Source organism: Erinaceus europaeus, chromosome 10 (genome assembly GCF_950295315.1).
Source record: "Erinaceus europaeus chromosome 10, mEriEur2.1, whole genome shotgun sequence".
Classification (NCBI taxonomy): Eukaryota; Metazoa; Chordata; class Mammalia; order Eulipotyphla; family Erinaceidae; genus Erinaceus; species Erinaceus europaeus.
In genome coordinates, this window is record NC_080171.1 from 18,204,451 (window position 1) to 18,214,756 (window position 10,306).

Below are 10,306 nucleotides of genomic sequence, written 5' to 3' on the forward strand. Positions count from 1 at the left end.
GAATAAGAATTTTTTTTTTTCTGTTGGTACTATGTAATGGATTTATTTATTTATCAACATGGAGCTTCACTGCTCCAGGATGACTTTTTTTTTTCTTTCTTACATAGAAAGAGAGACAGAGGCAGAGTGAGATGGTGAAAGCGACTACAGGGGGGCAGGGTGGTAGCAAAGCAGGTTAAGCGCACTTGGCACAAAGCTCAAGGATCCTTGTTCGAGCCACCCCCAGCTCCCCAACTGCACGGGGTGGTGGTGGGGGGAGAAGGGTCATTTCATAGTCGGTGAAGCAGGTCTGCAGGTGTCTATCTTTCTCCTCCCCTCTCTCTGCCCTATCCAACAACAATGACAGCAATAACAATAACAACAACAATAAACAACAAGGGCAACAAAAGGGAAAAAAGGCTTCCAGGAGCAGTGGATTTGTAGTGCAGGCACCGCGCTCCAGCAATAACCATGGAGGCAAAAACAAAAAAGAGACTACAACACTGACGCTTCTCTTTTACCAACCCCCATGTGGCTATTAAGTGCCTCCTATGTGGCAGGTATTATGCTCAATCTTGAGGAGATAGAAGTCAGATACAGGGCAGGGGTCAATAGCATAATGATTATGCAAAGAGATTCATATCCGGGGCTCCAAGGTCCCAGGTTCAATCCCCAGTCCCCTGTACCAACAGAAGCCAGAGCTGATCACTGCTCTGGTAAAAACAAAACAAAACAAAACAAAACAAGAAAGAAAAAGAAAAGAAAACATATTGTCTTTATTTTTAATTTTTAATTATCTTTATTTTCTAGATAGAGACAGCCGGAAACCAAGAGGTTAGGGGAAGATAGAGAGGGAAACATCTGCAGCCCTGCTTCACCACTCACAAGGCTCCCCCTGGGGGGGACCAGGGGCTCAAACCCGTGTCCTTGAACATTGTAACATGTGCTCAACCAGGCGTGCTGCCAGCTGGTCCCTTAGAAGACAAAAATTTTGGGAGTTGGGCGGTAGCGCAGCTAGTTAAGTGCAGGTGGCACAAAGCACAAGGACTAGCCTAAGGATCCCTGTTTGAACCCCCGGCTCCCCACCTGCAGGGGAGTCACCTCACAGGCGGTGAAGCAGGTCTGCAGGTGTCTATCTTTCTCTCCCCCTCTCTGTCTTCCCCTCCTCTCTCCATTTCTCTCTGTCCTATCCAACAATGACATCAATAGCAACAACAATAATAACTACAACAATAAAACAAGGACAGCAAAAGGGAATAAATAGATAAATATTTTTTAAAAATCTAAAAAAGAAAAAAAAAAAGACATGGTCTGGGAGATGGCACAGTGGATAAAGCATCGGACTCTCAAGCATGAGGTCTTGAGTTCAATCCCTGGCAGCACATGTACCAGAGTGATGTCTGGTTCTTTCTCTCTCTCTCCTATCTTTCTCATAAATAAATAAATAAATAAATAATTTTTAAAAAAGAAGAAGACAAATATTTTCTACTAAAGAAGTTCCTGTTTCATTGGAGGAAACAGTCAAATGACACATAATGACAATAGTGAGGTCAAGGGCTGGGCGGTAGTACATCGGATTAAGTGCACATGGCACAAAGCTTAAGGATCCCGGTTGGAGCCCTCAGCTCCCCACCTGCAGGGGGTCACTTAGTGGGCAGTGATGCAGGTCTGCAGGTGTCTATCTTTCTTTCCTCCTCTCTGTCTTCCCCTTCTCTCTCAACTTCTCTCTGTCCGATCCAACAACAACAACAGCTCTAACAACAGTAACAATAACAACCACAACAAGGACAACAAAATGGGGAAAATAACCTTCAGGAGCAGTGGCTTCATAGTGCTGGCACCGAGCCCCAGTAATAACCCTGGAGGCAAAAAGAAAGAGAGAGTAAGAGAGAGTTCCTGGGTATTTATTATACACACAAGGGGCCAATGGAGCAAGAGAAGGGTATTGAACTAGCTTAGGGAGGGAGTTTCTTATCCAGTGGCACTTTTCAGAAATGGCTAATGCTTAGTTTAAGGAGCCAAGAAAGTGAGAGTATAGGGAATGAGAGTCGTACCACAAAGCTATAGGAACAGTCTGTGTAAAGGAGCAAGGGTGGAGAAGGTGTGTCCATTAAGAATTAATGATTGCTGTCCAGGAGGTAGTGCAGTAGGTCAGGTGTTGGACTCTCAAGCCTAAGTTTGATCTCTGGCAGGGCATATACCAGATGTTCTGGTTATCTCTCTCTCTCCTCCTATCTTTCTCATTAATACACAAGAAAAATCTCTTTAAAAAATTAATGATTAAGGAAATTGAAGGTGTTTCAATGCAAATGTTTTTAAAAAGATTATTTATTTATTTATTTATTCCCTTCTGTTGCTTTATTGTTGTTGGATAGGAGAGAGAGAAATGGAGAGAGGAGGGGGAGACAGAGAAGGGGAGAGAAAGATAGACACCTACAGACCTGCTTCACTGCTTGTGAAACGACTCCCCTGCAGGTGGTGAGCCGGGGCTCGAACCGTGGTCCTTGCGCTTTGTGCCACGTGCGCTTAACCTGCTGCGCTACTGCTTGACTCCCTGTTTCAATGCAAATGTGACGTTGGGTTGGAATTGCAGAAGCAGTAGGAGATGAACCTGGAAAGATGAAATCACAGGTGAATGGCCTTGAATCCCAGGCTAAGAAGTTAATCACTTATTTATGGAAATAATTTATAAGTTTTAGGATGGGGGTACATAGCATAATGGTTATGCAAAAAGACTCTTAAGCCTGAGGCTCCAAAGTCCCAGGTTCAATCTCCCGCATCATCATAAGCCAGAGCTGAGCAGTGCTCTGTTAAAACAAAACAACAATAATAATAATTTATACATTTTGAAAATCAAAGTAATAAGATTAAGGCTGTATCTTGAAAAGAATCCTCTGGCGACGGGGACAGGTGGTGGCATAACTGGTAGAGTGCACGCGTTACAATGTGTGAGGACGCAGATTCAAGCCCCAAGTCCCTACCTGTAGAGGTGCTGCAGGTGTCTCTCTTTCCTTTTTCTTTCTGTAGCTCTCTTATTAAAATAAATAAATGAGGGGGTCACGTAGTAGCGCAGCGGATTAAGCTCATGGCAAAGTGCAAAGATGGGCACGAGGATCCTGGTTCGAGCCCCTGGCTCCCCACCTGCGGGGTGGGGGTCGCTTTACAAGTGGTGAAGCAGGTCTGCAGGTGTCTGTCTTTCTCTCCCCCTCTGCCTTCTCCTCCTCTATCCATTTCTCTCTGTCCTATCCAATAACAACAACATCAATAACAACAACAACAAAGGCAACAAAAAAGGAAAAAAATAGCTTCCAGGAGCAGTGTATTTGTGGTGTAGGCACAGAGCCCCAGCAATAATCCTGGAGGCAAAATCAATCAATAAAGAGGGTCAGTGGTGGTGCACTGTTCAGCACACATAGTGCGCAGCACTAGGAGGGGCCTAAGGATTCTAGTTTGAGCCCTGGGCTCCCCACCTGAGGAGGGTGGAGTTGGGGGGAAGTGTTCGCTTCACAAGGTGTCTATCTTTCTCTCCCCCTCTGTCTTCCCCTCCTCTCTCAATTTCTTTTTCCTATCCAACAACAATAGCAGCAACAAAAATGGGGGCAAAATGGCCGCCAGAAGCAGTGGATTCCTAGTGCTGGCACTGAGCCCCAGCAATAACCCTGGAGGCAAAAATAAATAATCATAAAAATAATTCGATGATAGCCCTGGCAAGTAGTGCAGTGACTACAGCATTGGACTCTAGAGCATGAGGCCATGAGTTTGATGCCCAGTTATCACATGTGCCAGATTGATGTTCTGATCCTACCACTCCTCCTTTCTTGTTCATAAATAAATAATCCTTTAAAAAGTAAAAGGGGAGTCGGGCAGCAGCGCAGCGGGTTAAGCCATGTGGCACGAAGCGCAACGGCCAGCATAAGGATCCCAGTTTGAGCCCCTGGCTCCAGGCCTGAAGGAGAGTCGCTTCACAGGCGGTGTCTATCTTTCTCTTCCCCTCTCTGTCTTCCCTTCCACTCTCCATTTCTCTCTGTCCTATCTAACAACAATGACATCAATAACAATAACAATAACAATAACAACCGTAAAAAACAAGGGCAACAAAAGGGAAAATAAATAAATAAATAAATAAATATTTTTAAAAGTTTAGTAAAAAAGTAAAATTAGATTATACACAGTAATCTATATTTTGTACCTTAGACTGACAGTGCTGGACTTTTGTTGCCACAAAGTAAAAGACCATTTAGCACTAAGTAGAAGGTGCTGCCTTTGGAGTGAACTTGTGCCTCCTGATTCCCCGGCAGCCTATTGATATTCTCACAGTTTACATCAAGACTCAGGATTAGTCACTGTTTCCCACTGTGCCTATGATTTCGTTTTCTCAGACTGGTTCAGTTTCACTCAATTGCATTACTTGCTTGGTATTCAATTGTGCTGCCTCTGGATAAAGAATGAAAGTGAAGTTTTAACTTAGAAAAATTATTTTAGAAAAATTCAGTTGTAGAGAAAAATTCAACTTTGGTGTTCATGAGCTCATTTCAGTTTTTAAAAAATATCTTTATTTACTGGATAGGGGCAGGCAGAAATCAGAGGGCAGGGGGAGATAGAGAGACAGAGAGACACCTGCAGTCCTGCTTCACCACTTGTGAAACTTTCCCCCTGCACATGGGGACTGGCAGCTCCCAAACCTGTGTGTGCCCTTGTTCATTGTAATGTGTGTGCTCAACCAGGTGCACCACCACCTGGCCCCCATTTTATCTTTTTAAAAGATTTATTTTCTTATTTTTTATATTCTTTATTATTATTACTGTCTTAATTTTTAAAATATTTATTTATTCCCTTTTGTTGCCCTTGTTTTTTATTGTTGTTGTACTTATTATTGTTGTTATTGATGTCGTCATTGTTAGATAGGACAGAGAGAAATGGAGAGAGGCAGGGAAGACAGAGAAGGGGAGAGAAAGAGAGACACCTGCAGACCTGCTTCACTGCCTGTGAGGCAACTCCCCTGCAGGTGAGGAGCCGGGTGCTCGAATCAGGATCCTTGTGCCGGTCCTTGTGCTTTGTGCCACCTGTGCTTAACCTATTGTCTTATTTTTAAAAAATTATCTTTATTTATTGGCTAGACACAATCAGACATAGAAAAGGAAGGGGGAGATAGAGAGGGAGAGAGAAAGGGAGACACCTGCAGCACTGCTTTACATTTGTGAAGCTTCTGGGGACTGAGGGCTAGAACCCGGGTTCTTACACATTGTAACATGTGAGCTCAACCAGGTGCGCCATCGTCTGGCCTCCAAAGTTGATTTTATTTATTTCACAAGAGACAGATTGAAGCTAGAACAGCACTCTGGATATACAGTGCTGGAGGTGAAACTCGGGACCCCATGTTCACAAGTCAAGAGCTCTACTGTAATGCCACCTCCCAGGCACAAGGTTTATTTATTCATCAATGAGAGAGAGAGAACCAGGGTGGGCGTATAGCATAATGGTTATGCAAAAGAGATTTTCATGCCAGAGGCTTTCAAGTCCCAGGTTCAATCCCACACACCTCCATAAGCCAGAATTGAGCAGTGCTCTGGTAAGAAAAGAGAGAGAGAGAGAAAACCATTGCATCACTGCCACATGAAGGAGGATTAATCTCGAAGTGCACACCTGCAAGTCTTTTATTTTTTTATTTAAAAAATTTAAAAAATATTTATTTATTTCCTTTTGTTGCGCTTGTTTTATTGTTGTAGTTATTGATGTCGTTGTTGTTGGATAGGACAGAGAGAAATGTAGAGAGGAGGAGAGAAAGACACCTGCAGACCTGCTTCACCGCCTGTGAAGTGACTCACCTGCAGGTGGGGAGCCGGAGGCTTGAACCCAGATCCTTACGCCGGTCCTTGGGCTTTGCACCACCTGTGCTTAACCCGCTGCGCTACCGCCCGACTCACACCTACAAGTCTTGTGCTCTACTGCTGCTCAGTCTCCCAGGTCATTAGGTTGTTTAATCTTTTTTATGATTTAAGATAAAATTTCACTGATTTATTTATTACCGGGTAGAGATAGAGAGAAAATGAGATGAGAAGGGAAGATAGAGAGGGAAAGAGACAGAGACACCTGCAGCCCTACTTCTTTATTTGTGAAGCTTTCGCCTCTGTAGGTGGGGGCCAGGGGCTTGAACTTGGGTCTTTGTGCACTGTAATGTGAGCATATAACCAGGTGCACCACCACCTGGCCACTAACTACTTTTTAAAAAAATTATTTATTCCCTTTTGTTGCCCTTGTTGTTTTATTGTCGTAGTTGTTGTTTTTCTTGATGTCGGCATTGTTGGATAGGACAGAGAGAAATGGAGAGAGGAGGGGGAGAGAGAGACAGACACCTACAGACCTGCTTCACCGCCTGTGAGGCGACTCCCCTGCAGGTGGGGAGCCGGGGGCTCGAACCGGGATTCTTGTTCTTGACCTTGTGCTTCATGCCATGTGCGCTTAACCCGCTGCACTACCACCCCACTCCTTTTTTTTTTTTTCTTTAAGGAAAGAAAACATTTGTTGGGCCAGTTCACCTGGGTAGCTGCCTGCTAGGCCATGGACCTAACCCACAGTGGGAGAATCTGGTACTTCAGTGTGGTGTCTTAATCTCTCTGTCTCTCTGCCTTCCTAGCTGAAAAAGTTAACCCAGATTGGGAAAGCCCCAGCAATGCCAAATAAAAGCATTTCAGATTGTCAGATGGTCAAAGAAAAAACAGAAAACGCGCTATAATCATTTTTTAATGTTTTAAAGTGTATCTGGAGTGGGGGCGGGGTAGCGCAGTGGGTTAAATGCACATGGAGTGAATCACACTGACTGGCCTAAGGATCCGGGATTGAACCCCCCACACACACCTGCTTGGGGGGCGGTTGCCTCTGCAGGTGTCTATCCTCTCCCCCTGTCTCCTCCTCCTCTCTGGATTTCTCTCTGTCCTATCCAACCACCACCATCACCACAATAATAACAACAACAAGGACAACAAAAATTGGAAAAATGGCCTCCAGGAGCCATGGGTTTGTAGTGCAGGCACCCCATCGATAACCCTGAAGGCAAAAAAAAAAAATTCTCGGGAAGAGTACACAGAAATTCATTAATCCTATGTAGAAAATTATATTGTTGGGTGGAGGGTAGATATCATAATGGTTATGCAAACAGACTCTCATGCCTGATGCTCCAAAGTCCCAGGTTCAATCAGCTACACCATTACAAACCAGAGCTGAACATTGCTTTCATTAAAAAAAAAAAGGAAAGAAAAGAAAACATTATCCACATACAATGAAAGTCAGTAACTTGCCTAGAGAGATAAAAATAAAATTTAAGTCCAAGTCACTTACTCCCTTCTTGTCTTTCCATTATTATTATTATTATCTTTACTTATTGCACAAAGACAGCCAGAAGCTGAGAGCGGGGGGGGGGGGGGGGGGGGGTGATAGAGAGGGAGAGAGACACCTGCAGCCCTGCTTCACTACTTACTAAGCTTTCCCCCCCTGCAGGTGGGGACCCGGCGTTTAAACCCAGATCTTTGAGCACAGTAACATATGTGCTCAACCAGGTGCACCACCACCTGTCCCTTCTTGTTTTTGTTTGTTTGTTTGTTACTTGCCTCCAGGCTTATCCCTGTGGCTTGGTGCCTGCACCACACGAATCCACTGCTCCTGGAGGCCATTTTTTCCCATTTTTGTTGCTCTTATTGTTGTTATTGTTATCATTGCCATTGATGTTGTTGTTGGATAGGACAGAGAGAAATTGAGAGAGGAGGGGAGGCAGAGGGGGGAGAGAAAGATAGACATCTGCAGACTTGCTTCACCGCTTGTGAGGCGACCCCCTTGCAAGTGGGGAGGGGCGGGGCTCGAACCCAGATCCTTGAGCGGGTCTTTGTGCTTCGCGCCATGTGTGCTTAATCCGCTGCGCTAGAGCCCGATCCCCCCCCTTATCTTTCAACATAAGAGGGAGAGACAGAGTAAAAGAGGGGTTTGCAGGGAAGGCCCTGGTACAGCGGATAAAATGTTGGATTCTCGAGTATGCAGTTCAGACTTCAGTCGATCCCTGCAGGGTATTGCATGTCTCAGAGTGATGCTCTGGTTCTCTCTCTCACCCTCTTATAAAATACCCACTCAATCAATAGCCAACAACTATACTGCCGACCATTGAGCTCAGTAAAATGAAGAAAATAAACCGTTAACAAAAAAGTTAACCTTGGGCAGGGATAGATAGCATAACGGTTATGCAAACAGACTTTTATGCCTGAGGCTCCAAAGTCCCAGGTTCAATCCCCTGCCCACTGCAAGCCAGAGCTAAGCAGTGCTCTTGTTAAAAAAAAAAAAAAAGGTAAAATAAAAAACAAAAGAATTAACCTTAACTTTTCTTTCCATGAGATCCAGATTTCACGTTACTTTTCAGAAAGCAAACTTTTCAGTGGGAGACCAACAGGAAAGCGTCAGAACCGGAGCAGTGGCCTGAGGGATGGGAAAGTGGTAGAGCACTAGACTTCCAAGCAAGAGATCCTGAGTTTGATTCCCAGCATCACACATGCCAGAGTGGTACTCTGGTTCTCTCCCTTCTCGTCTCTGTGTGTCTCTCTTGTGACATAAAAAATAAATATTAAAGAAAATAAAATAAGGAGAACTTGGAAGTCCTCTCAGTTTATTTTTATTTCTTCTCAGAGCATGTCAGAATGGATCAGTTAGATCCATTGGCTAGTGTCCCTGGGTCTTGCCCACTAGGTGGCGATGTGAGATGCAGTGCACCTAACATCTATTTAGAAGCAGGCCTTTTGGGTCCTGATTTTGGACAGACTGAAGACTGGATAGAGTATAAAACACTATTCCAGGGGGTCCGGCGGAGGGGCACTGGGTTAAGGGCACATAGTACAAAGCACACGGATCCATGCAAGTAACCCAGTTCGAGTATCCCTGGCTGGCTCCCCACCTGCAGGAGGGTCACCTCACAAGTGGTGAAGCAGGCCTGAGGGTGTTTATCTTTCTCTCCCCATCTCTGTCTTTCCCTATCCCCTCAATTTCCCTGTCCTATTGTATGGAAAAAAAAGGGGGGGGAAACGGCCTCCAGGAACAGCGGATTCGTAGTGTCTGTGTGCCACCACCCAGCCCCCTCCCCTCAGCCCTTTACTTCCTTCCGCTTTCTAGCATGTCCTGTGTGGTTCCAGGATGCCTAGTGCAGCTGAGGCTGACGTGGAAGGGAAACCTAGAGGGGCAGGAATGTAAAACAGAACAAACCCTGAGTGAGAATAAAAGGAGTCTCATGAAATCAAAGAGAACGGGCTTCCTGCCAGGCCTGCGGGCCCTCCCAACCCCATTCTGCTCTTGGCTGTGGTTTGTATACCCTATCTTTTTGCGACCACATAGGAAGAGGGTTTTTGTTTGTTTGTTTCCAACTGAGGAAATATTGTTTTGAAGAAAAGTTTTGGAGATTGGGGAAGAAACTGCTTCCTCTGTGTCCTTTGCCTTTCTTAAGTTCTTAGCCTGGGTTGTTTCTCTTTGACTTCTGCCCTTTCCTAAGACCCTCTTGACACCTAGACAGAGACCCTTTGCAGCCACATGCCAAAAAAAAAAAAAAAATGAGATCACTATTTAATCCATTAGCTCCAAATTATATACAAGAAAACACAGGGATATACAGCAGCCCCTTGACACCAGAGACTCATTTAGAGACTCTAGTAGCAAGGGAAAAGGCAAAACAAACAAATAAACCCTCCTAAAACAAAAACAAAACAAACAAAAAACCCAAGAACAAATGGTATGGCATCAAGTTAAAAAATTCTTGTTATGTGGGAAAAGAAACGAACACAGAAACCAAAAGACAACTTAGCAACTTGGAGAAAACATCTGAATATCATATATTTGACATGGGATTGATATATGAAACATGTTAAAGAACTCACACAACAGTAACAGAAAAATGGAGCAACCCAGTAAAAAGCTGGGTAAATGATCTAGATACTTCTCCAAAGAAGGATACAGATTTAGTGGTCGGGAAGGTGGCACAATGGATAAAGCATTGGACTCTCAAGCAAGAGGTCCCGAGTTCAACTCCCAGCAGCATATGTACCAGAGTGATGCCTGGTTCTTGCTCTTTCTCCTCCTGTCTTTCTCATTAATAAATAAAATCTTTTTTTAAAAAAAAGGATGGGGACTGTTATGCATGTACAAACTATTGTATTTACTGTTGAACGTAAAACATTAATTCCCCAATAAAGAAATAAAAAAAAATAAGTCAAACTAAAATAAAAAGCTAAAAAAAGAAAAAAAGGCAGGGGTCGGGTTAAGCACACATGGTATGAACACAAGGACCAGCGTAAGGAACCTGGTT